Here is a 19,976-nt window from a genome sequence, read left to right as displayed (position 1 = left end):
TTTGGAATTGCTGCCATGGGGAAGGCTTGCCTGTTTATGAAATGGTTGCCATGGTGGACATGGCTTGTAACAAAACTCTAATTTCCCAGAAGGCAAACCAGTGGAACTAAAAGAAAAGTAACTTGACCAAGAACCTAAGTACAAGACAGAGGTGAGGACAGCTCCAACTGTCTTTTGAACCCAAATAAAAATGGTAATGAAGGGCAACGGACTGGCTTTTTTGGAGTCCTGGAGACCCTGCAGATTTGCAGACCATTTTTTAATTTTTACTTTGCCGGGGGGGGGGGGATTTGCAAAAATGCACACTTGCACAAGTAAGCATTAGCACAAGTGGGTATTAGTGCAAGTATGCATTTGCAAATGAACAAAGTTCTGATACATAAAATCATAGAATAGTAGAGTTGGAAGGGGCCTACAAGGCCATCGAGTCCAACCTCCTGCTCAGTGCAGGAATCCAAATCCATCAATGAGTGGATGATAGAACGAAAGATGTCTGACAATCCGCGAAACACAGATGGGATGGATTTAACAAAATTCACATGTCCCTGCTCCCATTGAGACCAAAAACATGCCCTCAGACCATGACTAAAAAAAGTCCAAGAATGACTTTTTTGGGGTGATTCTTCTACAGCCACATAAGAACAGGTGCTGGCTGAACTTAATTGGTTCTCCAGCTTAGGCTGTCATCTCATTACAGTATGGATACATTGTACACTACTTTTTCTTTTATTTGTTTCATTGGCCTGGGATGCCATCTGGTTAGCTCAAATTCCTGTTTCCTTGACAGGCTCCTGTCTTGACTGGCCAAGTTGCTTTGTTCATTTGTGCTGACAGTGATACCGATGTCAAATTTAGGACACAGAAGAATGTCCCCCCCACATGTAACAATACTTCTCTTAACTTTCCTTTGCTTTTAGGAACTGTGATCACATAGATTTACATGTCACTCACACTTTCTTAGGGGACCCAAGTGTGAGATGTTACTTTCAATTTAAACATTTTAAAAGCTGTGGTTCATGTGTTCCTATTCATATGCTTCTTACAAACTACCCCAATATATTAACGTGCATTGAAGTGTAAGTCCATCCTGAACAATTATTTGGCCCCTTAATTAAATGTGAATTCTCTCCCTTTCTCTATCTCTAGAGTATGTGGAAGGGGTGGGGTAACTCTCTTTCTTTCTTGCCCTATTGTCCCAGTGAAAATAAACTGTACTTCCTACCTGAAGCTACTTTTTGCTCTGGTAGGAAAAATTTGTATAAGGAGCCATATGTAGCAATTACCACACTGCTTGTGATTAGGTCACAATTAAAAAACAACACACACAAGCCTTGCTGGGTTTTCCTCACTGCATTTGTATGTACATGTTCATGGAATGTTAAAAGTACGCAATCAACATATGGGGCAATCTACATGTGGAAAGCACATTCATTCGTGTGTAGGAATCTAGCCATGTGTGAACTGATCCTTCAACACTAGCATCAATGGAGGCTTCCCCCCACCTTTTTGTTAATCCCACCACCACCAGATTTCAGGAAGCAAATGGTGTGGGGGGAGAAAGTTGAATCATCCCCTCCCAATGTGATGTCATCCCAGTGCAAATTGGGGCTGTATGTGCTTACACTAGAGTAAAGGAAAAGCTAACGTTCAGCTGCACAATTAGCATAACATGTAGTTTGGCTCTATGTGCTTCGAAAATTCAGACAAAGCATCCCTACTAGAATGGAAAGACAAATGAAAGCACAAATGCCAGATCCCTGGAATTTACATGTTTTCTAAAACCACAGCACATCCCAGCAGGCAGGATAATGGAAGCGGTGAGATAGATGGCGAGCGCAAACATACGTCAAGAGGATGACATGTGCACACAAGCAGACAAAACCCATAACTCCATTATAGGAATGTCACAGCTCACTGAATGTCAGTTCCGAAAAGCATTTATGTGTCAGCCCCAGCCAGCTGCCCTTTTCATCTCTTTTCAGAAAGGTTGATCACATGACCCTTCTTTTAGAACCAGGCTCATGGTCCTGGCCCTGTGTGTGTTTTAGTGCCATGGTTTGACTGGTCTTTTGTGCTCTTTCCCTATCAACAAAAGTGAATATTTGTCATCTCTCTCTCTATCCCCACACCTCTTTTCTTTTCACTTCTTGGACCCTGCTTTCCGCCTTCGTGCAGTTCATTTTCTCGTGCTTTCTAGCAGGTTAATTTTGCTCCCAGGCGTATACTTAAGCACCTGTTCGAACATGTCTTCCAGCAGCTGGTCTCTTCCATCTGACTGCGGTCCAGAAAGTGCCGGTATTTTACAGGCACAGAGCTTTTTATCATGTTGCTGTTCAGTCCCCAACGCTGCTTTGACTTCATGCGATGCATTGCTCAATATTGCCTCTGATGAGATGTCTGCACCACTGAATGATGTCTGGTTGTTCCCTGCATCCCACTGAAAAATAATGCAACCTGGGCTGTTATTGCATTCCAGACATGGTGAGGTGAGCTGTTCACCTGGCTCCTCACATTAAAATGTATTATGCCATAAGGATTTGTCCATGTCTGTAATATTTCATACCATTGGCCACGGATAGTAAATATGATAGCCAGGTAGATAAGCAGTTGCACCTTTCCTCATCACCAGGTTTATGTTGGCTTAAGGAAAATTAATGCAACGTGTTAACTTTATGTATGTATGATTGTATTTTCAATTAAGTGTCATTTATTTAGGCAAACCCAGCAACTTTGATGCATGTTCATGCATGTTCAACATGCAAACAGTTGGCACTACAGCTTAGTTCTCACAGAAGTAGTAAACTTGTGTTTGGACTTGCATCAGCACCCGGCATTCGTGGGTAGCAACTGGCACCTCAGCATCCCAACACTAATGCCTGTCCTGGGTCCCCCTTAAACATTTCATTCCTTGCACGGGGCCACCATTTTGATTTCCCACAATTACCTGGCATAATGTTGCTCTGAAACATTGCTGAAAAGTAAAATGGTTCCCCCAAGGCGGACTAGTGGCTGCCATTTTAATTATCCACAATGCTGAATTGGGCTCATCATGGGAAATTTAATTAGTGCCCTCAGACCCCTAGTGAGGCCACTCAACTGATCAGAGTGCAACCAGTGGTGCCAGTTACTCCTGCTATTGCCATACAACCCCACCAGAGGGCATCTGGATGAAGACCCCCTCAAAACTTGGGCTGTACCATTTCAGCTTGCAAATGGGAACAAAGATGACTGAATGTTCCTCCATAGGAACACACACACACTAATAGAAAACTAGATGTCAGGGAGAACAGATCTAGCCCAACTTTTATGTGTGATGTTTTAAAAACTGGGTTTGGTATGGAGTAGCATTTAACCAGGTGGGGCTCCCCTTGCTGTCTGAGAGTCAGAACTGGGCCATGGACAGTGTTCTAGAGGGAGCTGGGAACTGGGAGGCAGGACTGAAGAGCAATAAGGATCAGAGGGTAAACCAGGAGACAGGATGAGAGCTGAGATAGGCCTTGCTCAAGCAAGGCTGAGCTGCAACAGGAAGTTCTTTATACTCCTTCCTGCACAGAAGGATCCAATGCCTAGCCACGGTAAGTGGGATCAGGGCTGGAATGTTGTTCCCGCCATTTTCCTGGGAGACTGCAGTTATGCCCTTCATCACATGAGGGAACGATCAGCAGTTCTTGATGCTGATGCTCAAACTATACATTAGGAGGACTTCTATGTTTCTTTCCCCAACACATTTTTTTTTTAAAAAAAAAATCAGTATGGACTGGCTGCAGACCAGAGTGAATGAAGGGTGGATGGCAAGAGGCAGCTTGAGCCTTATCCCACTGGTTATTTTCTGGCTCAAAATCATCTTTTCTTGAACTGCCTTTTCACCTGCAGGTATGAAAGAATAAAGGGGATCCTGTATCTTCTGTCACTCTGAAGGTGGAGATGCAGCTGGAAGGGGAGTAAGTCTGAACTAGAAAATTACCAAAGGAAAAAGGGTAGTATAGTTCCTCTCTCCATTCATCCATTCCAACTCCCAAACTAATTTTGGTTTTTAAAAAGAAAGGATAAGAATCATCGGAACCATGTAATGTGAAGGTGTAAGTTTATCACCTCAGTACAAGCAGTCAGTGCTGGTATTTCCCCACAGCCTCAGATCACCTGGAGAAATATCATTTACAAACATTAGGCTGAAACCTACTAGGAGTAGGTTCTGGCTCTCTTGGCAGTGGGTTGTGAAAAAAAGAGGGGGAAAGCACCACGAAAAGACTATGAGAAAAAGAGGAGGCTAGCTCAGGTGCTATGAAATGTCAAAAGAAGGTTCTTTATTTTTCTTATCCGAAATGCAAAACATGTTCAAAAAACTTTCAACCAAACTTGTACGCACGCTCAACATTTCAGATCTGGAGATCCTTCGTCAGGAGCTGTATAATGAAATGAATTCCTTTTTTTGAAGTAATTATCAATTTGAAACCTTTAAGGTATTTTTTACAAGACCACTGTCATGTTCATTCTGTCTCCGTCGGCAGAACAGTTTGCCTGCCGACGGAGACAGAACGAACACGACTGCTGTCTTGTAAAAAATACCTAAAAGGTTTCAAACTGATAATTACTTCAAAAAGTAATTCATTTCATTGTACAGCTCCTGACGAAGGAACTCCAGATCTGAAACGTTGAGTGTGTGTACAAGTTTGGTTGAAAGTTTTTTGAACATTTTTTGCATTTCGGATAAGGAAAAAAAAAAACTCTTTTGACATTTCATAGCACCAGAGCTAGTCTCCTCTTTCTGTCATAGTCTCTTGGCAGTGGCAAATCCAGGGTTATTTCCCAAATTGCTGATCTCATTTGTCTCTGCATTCAGTTGTGTAATCAAAAGGACTGTGAGCCTTCATGTATATGTAATTAGAAGGAGAAGAAGAGGCTAATCTGTCTCTGGCCACCTGCTAATTCTCTTTGGGAAGTCCATCCATCAACCTTTACTAATCTTTCGCATTGTGTGGGTACCAGCCTAATTCACCATCCATTTGGTGTGAGAAGTAATGGCAGCCTACTGTAAACAAAGGGCAACAATTTCCATAGGCAGACCTAATGGAGGCTCAGTTTATTTTTCGCCTCATCTGATATTTACATGATAAGGGATCAGGACTGATAAGCTAATGCAAGTGGGAAACATCTATTTTAAGACTGTTTGTTGCCACTGTTAAGGACCACTTGTGGATTAGAATTATGCAAGATGTCCCACTGTTATGGCTCCATTTTCCAGTCATTTTTGGAATGGCACTTTGAAAATACTCCTGACAGAGTCCGATAATTATGCTGGAATAGGCCCTAGGCCCAAGAAAATTCTTAGAGCTTTCAGTTGTTACTAGTGCTGCCACAGCAGGTAATCTAGCTATTGAGAAGGCAAAAAGATTGACATGCTTGTCAACATATAGCAAGGAATTTCTCTTAAAAACAGTCTCCAGAGATTGTTCTCACATTGCCATTGCTAGTGATGAATTATAGGTAATGTCTTTTCAAGATGGCAGAAATAAATAAAATGGAGTGAAAAAGAATCCTCTCAGGAGGAAACCTGTAGTGCTTGTGCAACACTTAACTCTGCTGGGCATATTACTGACAGACAAGGCAATTCATGACTTGTGCCATCGATAAAATAACAGATGCACCTACACCAAACCTGCAGCCTTGAATTTAATTAGTAAATGTTTCTTTTCACAGTCAAATTGTAGGTGTCATGTACAATACCAAACTTTAAAAATGCATAAAATGAATGTATTAGAATCAAATCAATAAACTAAAGTGAACCCTGTACAATAACTATCTGAAGTCTAATATAGCTTTCCTTTGATAACATTGACAGGATGTACAAACCTCACACTTAGTATAATAAACTTTTATTCCATCCCTTATACCTTCAGGAGAAAATATCAAATGCTCTACCAATTCTGCTACTATCTAGTAGAAACAAGAATGACTAATACATTGCTAACAAATGTTTAACAAATTAGAAGGCTTTCATTGATTATTATTGTAAAATAGCTGTGTGTATGAGGGTTTTTTTATGCCTACAAATATTGCATCTGTAAGGACTGTTAAGATAAAGTTAAGTGCTCTGAGCATTTAGAAAAAGCAATGTAAGAATGTAGGGGTGTGTGTGTAGTGGATAGAGTCATGGACCTGGACACGGAGCATCTGAGTTCAAATTCCTGTTCAGCCATGAAGCTCAATGGATGACTCTTAGACTGGGTTCAGACAACATGATAACCAACGGTGGGTTAAATAATCAGTGGTGGGTTATTGTGTTGTCTCTTGGAACTTTTTCACACCATGATTGGTTATTCAGCCAAAATAATCAACACAAATAACGAATGCTGTGCAGACTTGATTATTTGAACAACAGTTGCTTATTGTCTTATTTGTTTGGCACCATTGACTATTTTGTAGCACACAGTTGGCTATTTTCAGCGACTACAGAGTGCCCTGGCAAGAGTGACCAAAGTGTGACTGCCACTCTAGTCCAGCCAGCAGAACTCACATTGGCTGATGGCATACCAGCGGGAGGACTGGGGGGCGGGGAGAGGCGGGATGTGTCAATCAAACACACCGTGACTAATAGTCAACTTAACACTGGTCTTAATCCACACCACAGTTGATTATACTCATGTTGTGTGGGGAGTACCCCCTCAATAATCAATCATGGAGTTGACTATTAACCCACCACTGACTATTGTGTTGTCTGAATGCAGCCTTAATCATGTTCCTAACCTATTTCTCTGGGTTGTTGGGAGGATAAAAGGGGATAATCCCCAAACCAAGACCAACTTGGAGGAAGAGCAGCATCTGTGGTTGGGAATACATAAAACTGTTTTGCAGAATTATACATTGAGACTGGTTCTTTTAGTCAGATTCTCCTACACAAGTGTTTCCCAAGTGTTTTGAATTTGATTCCAATCACTTAGTTTCAGATTACCTAGATTACCTCTATGCCAATCCTGGGACAGTGGGAACTGCAGTCATGTCCAGAAGCACAGTGTGGGTCACTGAGGGTCCTCTGTCCAGTTCTCCTGGAGACATACCTGAATCTCCTTCCCTTCTTTATCCACCTTGCATTTCCTGAAAAAAGAGAAACAGGATGTATTACACCTTGTTTGAGCTCAGGAATCTCCCTTCACAACAGAACCTGGAAGAAGTTTCCATAGGATGGTGGTGGTCTTAAATGCCTCCAGCTATTTTGCTGCAATCACATGGGAGAAAGCATAGTGTGAATTAGACACAGCTAGGTAGAAATGGCAGACTTCCCAAACTAGTACATAAATTTGCTGTCAATATAGTTTTAAACTAGGGAAGAGTAATTTGAGCTATATATGGCCACCCTCTCGCTGTGGTGCCCACCAGGGTATTGAGTGGGCAGAAGCCTCCCAAAGGGAGCTAGAGGGGTGCACCATGGCAGGCGCCTGTCTTAGGGGGCCAGTGGGCAAGGGTTCACTAAGATGGGGCTGTATCAAACTGACGGCTATTTTACCCTGTGCAAAGATGGGTCTGTTCACTAGTGGAAAATATAAAAGCAGCAACTTCTCCCATCACTCATGTCACAAAGCTTTGAACAACAATTCAAAAGGTGAGGGTTTCAAGGGGGTGTACTGTGAATCAGATATTGCATTTATGTGTCTGGGCATTATCACTTGCAAAGCATAAATAATAAAAGCCATTGCTAATTATTACTCCTATATCATTTTGGTACTTGAAAAAAACGCACAAGGCTCAAGTACACACATAATATTGGCCAGTAAATCAAGCACACTGCTCATAGCAACGTGCTGTTATCTCCACACGATAGCAAACCACACAAGCTGGCAGATGTCATATATTAAATAAATGTGGCAATACTTCTATAACAGTAGCCTCCTGTGCAAGGCCTTGCCTCAGAGTACTACTGCCCATGCAGGGTAACACTCATGAAAGCTAAGCCTATGTTTAACGAAGGAGCATTTTATATTTATTTATGGCTCTTTAGAAATGGAGGCCCTTACTATCCCAAAAATATTTTCTGGAGGCCCTTTTTACTATCCCAGGTATATTTATCGATGTGTGAACATCTTTTGGTTATGACCCTTGTTTATTTTCCTGCTTTTCTGGTAATGACTTTTTCTTGCATTGAAAAATATTCTCCCTGATAAAACTTCTTCTGGGGCTGCTTAGCCTACTTTAGGCTAAAAATAGCATTTTCTGCTGCTGTTTCTTCATGCAAGCGACACAAGACCACCCACATGCAGAAAAACTGTTCCCTTGCTGTTTCCTTGAAACCACAAGCAAGCAAACTCCGTTATTGAGACTGAGACACAAATTCCATCTTCCTTTCTTTTTTAAAAAGGATTTTATTAATTTTCCAACTACAAAACAAGAAGAGAACATTCCATCTTCCTGATATTTCCACTTCACTTCTGCTGTGTGAGGTTTTCCCTTTAATGGAAGTGGCACAGAAAGCAAGTGGCTTAACAAGCAGAGGACGGATATGTAAAAGGAAACTGGAAATAAAACTCAAATCATTTCAGGGCTGTTGACAAGGCAGGACAAAAAGTAGGTCTGTCCATTGCTGATTTTAGAAACACCCCCTTTCTCATGGATGGGGTCACGAGGCTGAACAAGGACCGTGCAGGATGACAAGTGGTTTGGATTACTGCAATGCGTTATACGTGGGGTTGCCTTTGAAAACGGTCCGGAAACTTCAGCTGGTGCAAAACAGGGCAGCAAGGTTATTAACAGGGACTGGCCGGCGAGATCACATTACGCCAGTCCTTTTACAACTTCATTGGCTGCCAGTCCAGGTCCGGGCCCAATTCAAAGTGCTGGTATTGACATTTAAAGCCCTAAACGGTTTGGGGCCAGGTTATCTGAAGGAACGCCTCCTCCCATATGTACCTACCCGGACCTTAAGATCATCTACAGGGGCCCTTCTCCGTGAGCCCCTGCCAAAGGAAGTGAGGCAGGTGGCTACTAGGAGGAGGGCTTTCTCCGCTGTGGCACCCCGGTTGTGGAACGAGCTCCCCAGAGAGGTCCGCCTGGCGCCTACACTGTACTGCTTTCGTCGCCAGCTGAAGACCTTTTTATTCACTCAGTATTTTAACACTTAATTTTAACTTAAATTTAAATTTTACTGTTTTAACTCTGTATTTTAATCTTATATCAATTTTGCTGTGTGGTTTTATCCTGGTTGCGCTTTTTATACTGTATTTCGTAATTGTGTTTTAACCTGTTGGGTGTTTTACTGTGGTTTTAATTTTTGTGAACTGCCCAGAGAGCTTCGGCTATTGGGCGGTATAAAAATGTAATAAATAAATAAATAAATAAGTCAGGAGTGCATATGGGATGGAATTTGACATGCCACAAACATAGAATCATAGAGTTGGAAGGGGCCTACAAGGCCATTGAGTCCAACACCCTGCTAAATGCAGGAATCAATGTACATGGGGTTCCCAGGTAGTCACCCTTCCAGAAACTGACCAGACCTAGACCCACTTAGCTTCATCAAGGTTGCAGCATCCCATGCCATCACACCACACTTGCCTTCCTATTGTCTTTAACAGTTGCATAGAAAAGGGAATTTCAGCAGGTGTCATTTGTATATATGAAGAACCTGGTGAAATCCCCTCTTCAACACAACAGTTAAAGTTGCAGGTGTTGTGCCCTCTTTTAAATCTAGTCACTCTAGTATAGTTCCTGCAGCTTTAACTGTTGTGATGAAGAGGGGATTTCACCAGGTTCTCCATATATACAAATGACACCTGCTGAAATTCCCTTTTCTATGCAACTGTTAAAGATACAGGAGCCCTGTCCTCCTTTTCATGTGGCCACCCTATTCCAAGGAGACACTGTGGGTGTGCACCTTATTTTGTTTTTAAAACACACTCATGAATTTTAATTTATGTAAATATGTTCGTGTGTTGAAGCCTGCCCTGTAGTACCACCTCCAGTCACCAGGTGACAGACATCCCTAACCAGTGCATCGCTTTGCAGTTGATATAGCTTGAAGCCAGGTGGGAGTGCTCCTAAGGACAGAGTTATAGGGCTGTGTCCTGTCCCCTCAACCCATGCTGTGGATAAACTGGGGAATGGAATATATAGGTCCTTCCTTCTCCTTGGTTCCATTCACTTGACTATAATAAAAACCACTACCGATAAAATACCTATGTACAGTATACACTATTTCACAGGCAAAACTCTACTATTGTTGGAGCGGAATGACCTTTGAGCAAGCCCAGGATTCTGACAAAGTTCTGTTCCTCACCTTCTATATCCCAAACTGTGGACATTTTTCACCTTTGCAGCTACATAAGGGTTACACTAGTGCAGCACTTAGTGCGACAGTATAACTACAACAACATATATCCATAGCATCAGCATATATTTGCTACACTGGCAGGGACAGTTTATTCTACTAGTCCAAGGACATTTAGTTATGTCAGCTAACAGGCTACATAATATGGCGGAAGCCCCACTACCTTGATGAGATGCAAGATATGTTGCTGCCGTGATAAGATTTCCCAACAAAATCCCCTCTGATACACCAACAGAACTGCAAAACGGGAAGAGGACCTTGGGAGTAAGGCCCCACTGCAGCTCTGCCCGGCACCAGTTGCCAATCTAGATTGCATTGCAAATCTTTAGGAATATGGAAGATAAAAAAAGCCTATCCGTGTGTCAACCGCAACATGATCTGCTGCGTCTATAGTAGCTGAGATTAGCTCACTTCACCAAAAGCGCTCGCACAAAGCTCCATAAATCAAAATCCGACACGTGGCATTCCCTGGAGAAGTGAGATTGGTGCAATTCCAGTGCTGGCGAGATCTTGAGAGATTGCTCTCGGAGGGCGTGCTCTTGGTGAAGGACGTCAGGTTTTGCTTTAAAAACCCGGTCAAGAAAGTTCACGATCACCTGGAAACAACCTTCCAAATTCCAGCTCCCCTCCACGCACTCCCAGTTTGGGCCTTTAGTTCTTCCCCCGGCCCCAACCTAGTGCCCTTCTCCAATCTAGTGCCCCATCTTGGTTGGGGATCTTTGGTTCAACGATCTCGACAGCAGCACCTTGTTCCATCAGGACTGTACGACGCCTTCCTATGGATTCCAGCCTTCTCCAACCCCCATGGCCGGTTGGGGGACGCTGGGAGTTGTAGTCCAACACCTCCGGAGGGCACCGAGCTTGGATCTATAGGAAGGCGTCGTGCAGTCCTAATGGAACAACAAAGAGGAGGAGCTGCTGGTGTCGAGATCGTTGACCCCAAGATCTCTGTAAACTGGATTTTACAGCAGACTCCAGTTTACAGAGCCCGACACGCAGCTACATGGGTCTTGGGGTCAACGATCTCGACACCAGCAAGACCCTAAAGACCGCAAGAGAAGGCGTGCTCTTTTCTCGCGCCCCCACCATCTCTACCTTGCTGATTAAAGCCCAGAGGAAGAAGGGATGGCCTTAGGAAGCACCATAGTCTGCATCAAATGCTACACGCGGAGGGAAGAGGGAAATCCTGGAGGTAGTAGGTGAGGCGAGCGCGCGTTGCTTGGTGGCACAAAAGGCGGGGAGGGAAGCGCCTGCGGATGCCACCGAGGCGAGGGAGAGAAAAGACCCTGCAGGCTCGGCGCCACGCCCCCTCCCGCTATAGGGCAGCGCCGTTCCTGCTGCCAGGACAAACAAGAGGTGGGAAGCGCGAGGGGGCTTCTCAGCACGCCTGGGCGAGCGCTCAGCGTCCCCTGCCTTGCGCCTGCGCGAGCCTCCTCTCTCTTCCCCCCGCCCCCCTCTCACACCGTCATTCCCCCACCTCACATCATCATCGCCCCCCGCCTCGTTGTTTCTCCTTCTGTGAAGCGAAGAGAAGATCCTAGACCTTGAGGAGGAGGAGGAGGAAGAAGAAGACCAGGATCAGAAGGGAGGAAGGAAGAGCGTTCCCAAGCGCACTCCAAAATTAGACTCTACATACATATATACATACATACATACCACACACACATTCAGAGATCATCATGCATTGGATGGAGATGGTGTCTCCTGGCGGCAGCCTGAGTGGATATTGCTACTCCTAGCTTGGATAGCGGCGCTGAAGCCAGAGGGAAGCTGGAAGCTGGAGAAGAAGAGCGAGGAGGTGAGGCAAAGGACAACGCGAGGTGCTGCACGCTTTTGCGGGAGTAGGGCGTGTGTGTGTGTGTGTGTGTGTGTGTGTGTGTGTGTGTGTGTGTGTGTGTGTGATCGTTGGGACTGGGCTTGGGGTGCCGCTGCTTTGGGAACCTTGAGCTATTGGCTCTGAATTGAGTGGAACGCGGAATAGGAGGCTTATGGGCGCAGATTGCTGGGCAGGGGGGAAGATGCAAGGTTGGATTTTAAAGCAGAAGCTGGCTGTTTTTATGGGGTGTTTTTTTTAAAAAAATCCCACCAGGAAACTTCTATCTATTTATTTTCCTGTCTAGTTCAGGGACGGTGCAAGGTGGGCGACGTGAAAAGCACTTGTTAGGGTCTGGAGACCAACTGTAGGGGTTTAAAATGTATTATTATTATTATTATTATTATTATTATTATTATTATTATTATTATTATTATTATTATTGAGGGAACAGCGTGGGATTCTGTGGGTGGGTGTGAAGAGCACTCAAGACGCATGGGCATGTTTGTCATGCGCTCTCTGCGGTAGTGGATCAGTCTGGATTCCAGGGTGCATTTCACAAGGAGTGTGTGTGTGTGTGCGTGCGTCGCAACCTGCATTTGTGTGGCTGCATGCCTCTTGCTTTGTATGCGAGGGTCATGCATGCTTGCCTGGGACTGCAGCATGGTTTACTTTCTGGCTTTCAGTGTGAGTGGATGCGAGAGTGCGTATCTGGGTGCTTGTGAGGTTCGGCTCATGATTTCTTTGTGTGCGCAGCAGGAATCCCCATCTGTAATCATTTTCAGGGGAGAGAGTTGCACCTTAAAAGGTTGTTTTAAACAGATGGGGGCAGGAAACGTAGCAGTACATGAGAATGAGGAGCGTTAAATACTATGTCTAATTCTATTATGGAAGGATTTGGACCTGAGAGATTAATTTAAATAAAGTTTTGCTGCGTATGAATTTCTGGAGTTAGATTTGTCTGTACCTGGATATTGCTAAGGACAGGTTGGCACCTCTGTCTTTGTGAGTGGGTGTGCTGCTCTCTTTCATTGACATTAGGCAGTTTTCTTTTGGGAGCTTTGCACTGTGATAAGAGATTGCATTTTTTCCCCTGATCTGCTGTTGCCCGAGAGGCTCCACCCTGTGTCTCCAGCTGATAAAAAGTGACCTCTGTCAGACGGTGTGTGAGAAGAACTGAGGTTTGTTGCTCTTTTGGAGATGGCTCGCTAAGCGTGCTCAGCAATCAGTCAGCCAAGGTGAAGTTCAGGGCATTGATGGACATTGAAAAGGACTTTGTTGCTTAGATGTGGATTTGAGAATCTGCCCCTAAATAAGAAACGTAGTAGAAGGTACAATGTAGATATGTGTAATGGATATATGTAATCGCTTCATATATTTTAGGGAACATTTCCAGGTGGTGTATCTTTTTTCCTTCTCTACCTTCAACGTTCCCATGGAGAATAACATCCGTTAAGAAAGAAAGCTGTCACAGCACCAGGGCATCATTCCTATAAGGAGTGAAGTTACACTGCAAGCTGGCCTGAAGTTGTGCCCTCTGACCTAGAAGCTCTTCCTCTTAATTCAAATGAATGACAGCTTATTATGGTTACATAGTGGTGAAAGGAAGGTACTCCCCTGTTTCTTCTTGGTCACTGAAAACAGATTTGGAGTCTAACCCTGGGCTCAGATTTAAGTCCTGGCAAATATTTTATTACTGACTTAGAAAGTCCCTTGTTTTCACTTCACCAGTTCTGGTTGAATCAGGGCCAGTTTTCACATTAGTCAGTAGTAAACTTTGGGGTGATACTGAAAGTGCACCTGTCAGAAAGCCAATCTCCATTCTTTCATGAGTGTTCCTGTCTGATATGACTGCTTGAAAACACAAGTTTGTACCCACTTATTGTTCACACCTTTTGAAATGAAGCATCTTTGGTGTATTCCTAAAACACATAGTATGTGGATCAGCCTTCAGATTTTGCCACTGCAGGATGATCTAAATAACACTGGAGAAGTAGTGTGGATAATTTCCCAGATCTGGAGTGAATATTCTTATCATTTCAAACTGAAATAGTTGAGTTAGTAGAGCATTCGCTTCATTCTTTTACTAGTTGCTCCAGAGTGTGGGATTGGATTATTATTATTAAGCGTGGGAAGGGCAAATGAGGGTGTACTTCAGTTGCAATGAGACTTTGTGGGTGCTACAGAAGTAAAACGGTTAACACTGGAGTTCAGAACATAAGAAGAGCCATGCTGGATCTGACCAACAGTGTATCTAGTCCAGCATTCTGTTCACACAGTGACCAACCAGCTGCCTTTGAGAAAACCACAAGTAGTACATGAGTACAATAGCATCCTCCTGCTCATTCTTCCCAGCAACTGGTATACAGAGTTATAAAGCCTCTGATAATGGAGGTAGTAGCCACTGATCGCTTTCTCATCCATGAATTTGTGTATTCCCCTTTTAAAGCCATCCAAATTGGTGGCCATCGGTACACCTCAGGTAGTGAGTTCCATAATTTAACTATGTGCTCTGTGAAGAAATACTTTCTTTTATCTGTCCTAAATCTAAATTTTCCACAAGATGGCCCCAGCGGGGCTGGGGGAAGTATAAACAGTTACAGAACTCCTTCCACTATACCAGAAGAGATTATTATGTAACATTATTCTGTGGCTTGGCCCGATTGTGCTTCTCTGTTAATAGCATCAGTATTAACAGATGAAGCTAGGGTCTCAGTTACATGTAGACATCTCCATAGTGTTCCTCAGAAAGGAGTTGTACTAAGAAGAACACCCTCACTTACTGGAGTAGCCCAGTTGTCTACAATTGGCAAGTGAACCGCCCAGAGAGCTTCGGCTATTGGGCGGTATAAAAATGTAATAAATAAATAAATAAAATAAATAAATAAGTGAGAAAGCTGTATAATTCCAATAAAAATGGGGGCTGGTTGGGATTTAGATCAAATGAACAGTTCATATGATAAGACTCGAGTGGAAGATTGGATGGCTGAGTTCTTAGGAGTCAATATTTTGACTATTGCTGGTTTATTGACCTCTGTCCTGTCTCCATATCCCTTTGATTTCCAAGGTAGACTATGCTCTACTAAGAGAAAATATATTTCCAGGTTCCAACATCTGAAATACCTTTAACTAAAAGATGTTGCATATAGTTTTGTGGGAAAGAACAGGTTCCTGCCTTGCTTGCAAATCTCCCATTGGAACACTTGAATAAAGGTTGGCAAGGGTTTGCATTTTCTTAAAGATATCTAGGTTTTCCTTGTTTTGAGAGAGATGATGTAAAATAATTTGACATTTCTGTTCTGGCAGACTTTTGCCTGAGAAGTGTTTGTTTTGTTTAAATGTTTTATTTATGGTCTCTGCCTCAGTATTGGGGCATGTGCGGTGCCTCCAGGGTGAAGAAGAGGATGGGAAAATCCTGACTTGTGAGTGGAACTTCTTCAGCTGATAAGCGAGATAAAAATACTGGTCGCATGGCTTGCAATCTAAGAGGAAAATGACACACAAGGAAAAAGGAATGAGGAGGGAGAAGGAAAAAGTTTGTCAGCAGGCCTACTGGAATGCTCCAGCTTTCCCTTTTCATCTCTCTCAGTTCAGCCTTCTGCAATGGTTACTTGTGGCTGTATTTCACACACACATCTGGATTAATTGTCATACCAAGTACTCCACAGAGTACTTTTCTAAGTGATCTGGAGCTTCCTGGTGTGAAAATGTGCCTACCTTTCTCCCCTCATTGGGTTTTTCTTAAACATTTCCCCCAGTGAGGAACATGACGTTGGCTGTCAAAGACTGGGAGCCATGGCAATGTATCCAACAGAAGGAAAAGATGCAGTTATTATTTATAGCCTGGTTATCTTGTGGAGCAGGGTAACTTCTGTATTATGGAAGTAGGGCTGCATGTAACATTCAGTTCTAGGCAAATATCTAGCAAGTGATTGCAAAGAAAATTTTTGTGTCCTGTACATGGTTATAGCAAAGCCTTTATCTGTTTTTGATTCCAACCTATGCAATACTTGGTTAAATTAAGGCAGTATAGAAACACATCTTATGAAGCAAGGTTTATGACTGAAGAGCCATTAAGGAGATTCCTTACTCAGTATTATTTTGTTCCCTTTTATAGGGCTCCAAGAGCACAGCTACTGGGTCGTTTTGTGTGGATGGGTGTTGGCCAAACTGGCCATCATTGAATAAGTTGACATATTTGTTAAATGATGTGGATAAATATGTGACTTTAGAAGTGGCCTAATTTGTTGTATTAGCAGCTTAGTCTGGATTTTGTCAATAGGAAAGTAGCAGACAGTAGGGCAGGGATAGGCAACTTGAGTAGGTTTGGGGGCACATTCTCACCTCCTGGATCCTCCCTCCCATCGTGGGCCACACTCCATGGGGCACAGCACAGTCTGCAGGGCACCCCCCCCCCCAAAGAGTTGTTAAACCATCACTGGCTCATCGCCGGATTTCAGTGGCAAACCACTGTGTAGCACTACAGAACAATACAAGGGTTACATTTGCTTGGTTCAAAGCTGAATTTAACTTTTTTGTGCTCTGTAACAGCCACTGAGTGCCTAAGGGGCCAAAAGTAGTTTGCAAACAAACTACAGTTGGTCCTTTTGGCACTCCATAGCTGTTACAGATGCCTTTTTTTTTAATTAAAAAAAATTGGGAGCAGCAGAGGGTAGTGGGGTGATGCAACAGAAGTCCTGTGGGGCCCATGGGTGGTGGGTGAGGCATCTGAAGCCCCATGGAGCCCGTGGGCCACAGGTTGCCACCCTTGCTGTAGGTATTGTAATCACATTATCTAGGTCCTGTTTATTCTCCCTTCCTCCCTTCTTTCCTTCCTTGTATTTTTACTCTTGATGTTAATCTGTCAGTAGTGAATGAGTGGATGACTTCCTGACACTTCTGCATGTCTAAGTCAGCTGTCAAACAAAATATAGAGAACCCTCTCTTAGCTTTCTCTGAAGGCTTATCTATCCTTCTTTAATTTGGATGGGAAAGGCATGCTATCTTGGAAGTCTGACTTCCTAGACTCCCAACCGTCCTGCCCTGGCTGACCTGAGAATCATAAGAGACTTCTCAGCATAATTTGATAAGGCTTCAGGAGGATTATTGGGCCTTGGGTTTTTCCCTCCTGTCTAATAGGTTCTTTAGCATTTCCCCCGGAGCCCAACTGCCATAAGATTGATGGTTTGTCTTTCTTCTCCTCCTTTCAAGTGAAATTCAGTTTGTTTTATTATGTGCTAAGTAAGACTCCTGGATTTCTGAGGATGGACAAGGCAAATTTTCCTCCTACCTATTTCCCTGCTTAAGAGAAACAGTGGGCAGGGAGAGCAGAGACCAGATGGTAAAACTGCTGGCAATCTGCATACAGCACAAAGACACGGGGGAAGAGGAATTCGATATATTAAAGCTTACCCTTTCGTTATAACCGTTTTTTAAAAACCCACTGGACTCCCACTCCTTGCATTAGGAAGGGGGGGGGTCAGGTTTTGATGAGTTGTGAAGGAGGTGCCTTGAAGTAACATGAATCAGAAAAGACATCAGGAGGAAGCTCATTATGAAGTTCTCCCTAAGTTTACCGTAGCAAAGACTCCACCTAACCCATTCAGATTATAGCCAGTTAGGCTAGAAGGGTCAAATGTAAATTATTAGAATGTAAGCCTATGCGGCAGGGTTTTGCTCTTTTATTGTTTTACTCTGTACAGCACCATGTACACTGATGGTGCTATATAAATAAATAAATAAATAAATAAAAAGGGATGTGGCCAGTTCAGGACCTTTGTCACCTTCGGTGGGAATGCCCAACTACTTAGCAGTTGAGAGGTGAGCTTGGCAGCTGATTCCACACCCCCAACAGTGTCAAGTCCATGCTCAAGGTTTAGTTTTTCCAAGTTTTTGCTGCTCAGATGAACTGTTCCTGTTTGGAAACTGCTGTGGAAAGGGGTGCTGGCTCCTACGGTTCAGTGTCTCTGACCTTTTCCTCATCATCTGAGCAGCACGTCATAGCTGAATATGCTTTCCTGTGTCAGGCTGCAGGCTAGTTGGGTGCTGCAATGATGCCACTCTTCTTAGAGGGTCCTCACCAGCCCTCTAAGTAGGTGGCTCTCTGACGTTTCATCTATCATCTTGAAAACATGCTTACTGTTCTGACAAGAAAATGTGGTGTAATTGAGCTTGGTTTGGTCAATGTCTTGGTTTGCACATAACACTTATCTATGGTTTATTTAATCCATTGTTTATTACCCTACCCAGGTTTTGTCTGGCAGATGATCAAACAAATCATGGTTTGCTTTCTCAGTCCCCAGGTTGTTTGTTTTCTTCCTCTGTCGCCCACTCCTTCCCTGTATCCCAAATGCCTTTGTCGCCCTGTAGTATTGGCAGCTGTTTTTTTTTTTAATCACTCTTGTTCACCACTTCTGTAGCCTGGTAAAACAACCAATGAACAACTCACAAATCTGGATTCATACTTAACAACAACAACCTATGGTTTAAACAACCCAGAGTTCACAACCCAACAACAAACTGTGGGTTCTTTTTCTGGATTGTTAGCATACCAACAACAAACCATGGTTTGTTAGCAGAGCTTGGTTTGCACATCACAACAACCCAGAATTCATCAACCCAAACCATGAGGTAGTGTTATGTGTGAAGCAGGCCAATATGTTACATTTGCTGATGATGACTTCACTCATCTGACCAGGTTGGGCCAGGGAAAGTCTCCATAACCACCCTAACCTCGTTATATTACTGAGGAACCAGTTCTATTACTGAAGATGTGAAAATGAATTGAATGCATATGAATTGCTGTGACTGGGTGGGAAAGAGGGATAAAAAAAATCATAGTAGAGTCTTGGAAAGGTGCAATTGAGAGTGGGATTTCCTCTTTGTTACCAGGGAATGGAGCACTCATTTACCCAGTCTGTTTTATGTGATGGCATTTCCCTTTTTCTGCATGATAAACTGCAGCTATCATTTTCTTGCTTGATTGTGTCAAATTGTTATCATGGTAGATCTGCTATCATAGATCATTTCTCTTTCGTCCTGTCAGCTTGCTACCAAATAAAAAGAGGCAGGCTGGGATGTGATAAGGAAGAGAGAGCAATCCGTGATGATATTTCTAGGATAATGGCTTTACAAAATGAAGCAATCAGTTGATTGTTGCCATTTACCATGTGGTGAAATGTAGATTCTATCACATAAAATAATTGTGTACGTTGGCCCTGGAAAACAAATGTGCAAGTGCTAATAATGAAAACGTGTTCACCCTACAGGGGCCAAATGATAGCAGGTTTTGCCTTGCTGGCTTTCCTAAGGTAGATTCAGAATAGTGACGGCTAGAGGGTTTGTGTTGAGTGATGAAAATCCAATGAACTTCCTAACGATTAACATGCAGCCACAACAGGAGATGGGAGAGAGAGCTAGAAATGTATCAGTTCATTTTTCTAGAAGTTTGTGTCGGTCACAGAACCGAGATAAAAAAGAATGGAATATGAAGCAGGGCCCTGACCTTGCAGCGAAGATGCAAGGAACATAGGAAGCTTCCTTATATTATATCAGAGAACTTTAACAAACAAGAACACTTGAGGTTAACATGCTAAGTAATAGCATTGCATTATAATGTTGCTATTATTAAATTTATGCATCACTTCCCACCACGAAATCTATGATTAATACAATAGAGGGGGGACTCCAAATCAATATAACCCCATATTTATTTATATTTTATTTGTTAATTTATTGATTGCATTTATATCCTGCCTTTTTTCCTCCAAGGAACCCAAGGCAGCATACATAATCCTCCTCCTCTCCATTTTTTTTATCCTCACAACAACAACCCTGACAGGTGGGTTG

The 19,976-nt window shown here is 43.1% G+C and overlaps 1 protein-coding gene across 1 annotated transcript in view; it reads left to right on the top strand.

The window, feature by feature from the left end:
• The first annotated feature begins 11,962 nt into the window (after positions 1–11,962).
• The window catches only part of PLPPR1 (phospholipid phosphatase related 1), a 140,189-nt gene continuing 132,175 nt past the window's right edge, over positions 11,963–19,976 (top strand). Inside the window, exon 1 of the mRNA XM_063129181.1 lies at positions 11,963–12,113. The gene's annotated coding sequence lies outside the window, so the exon portion shown is untranslated. The remainder of the gene's footprint in view (positions 12,114–19,976) is intronic.

This window comes from Elgaria multicarinata, chromosome 6 (genome assembly GCF_023053635.1).
Source record: "Elgaria multicarinata webbii isolate HBS135686 ecotype San Diego chromosome 6, rElgMul1.1.pri, whole genome shotgun sequence".
NCBI classification, from domain to species: Eukaryota; Metazoa; Chordata; class Lepidosauria; order Squamata; family Anguidae; genus Elgaria; species Elgaria multicarinata.
This window is presented reverse-complemented; position numbering and strand designations above follow the sequence as displayed.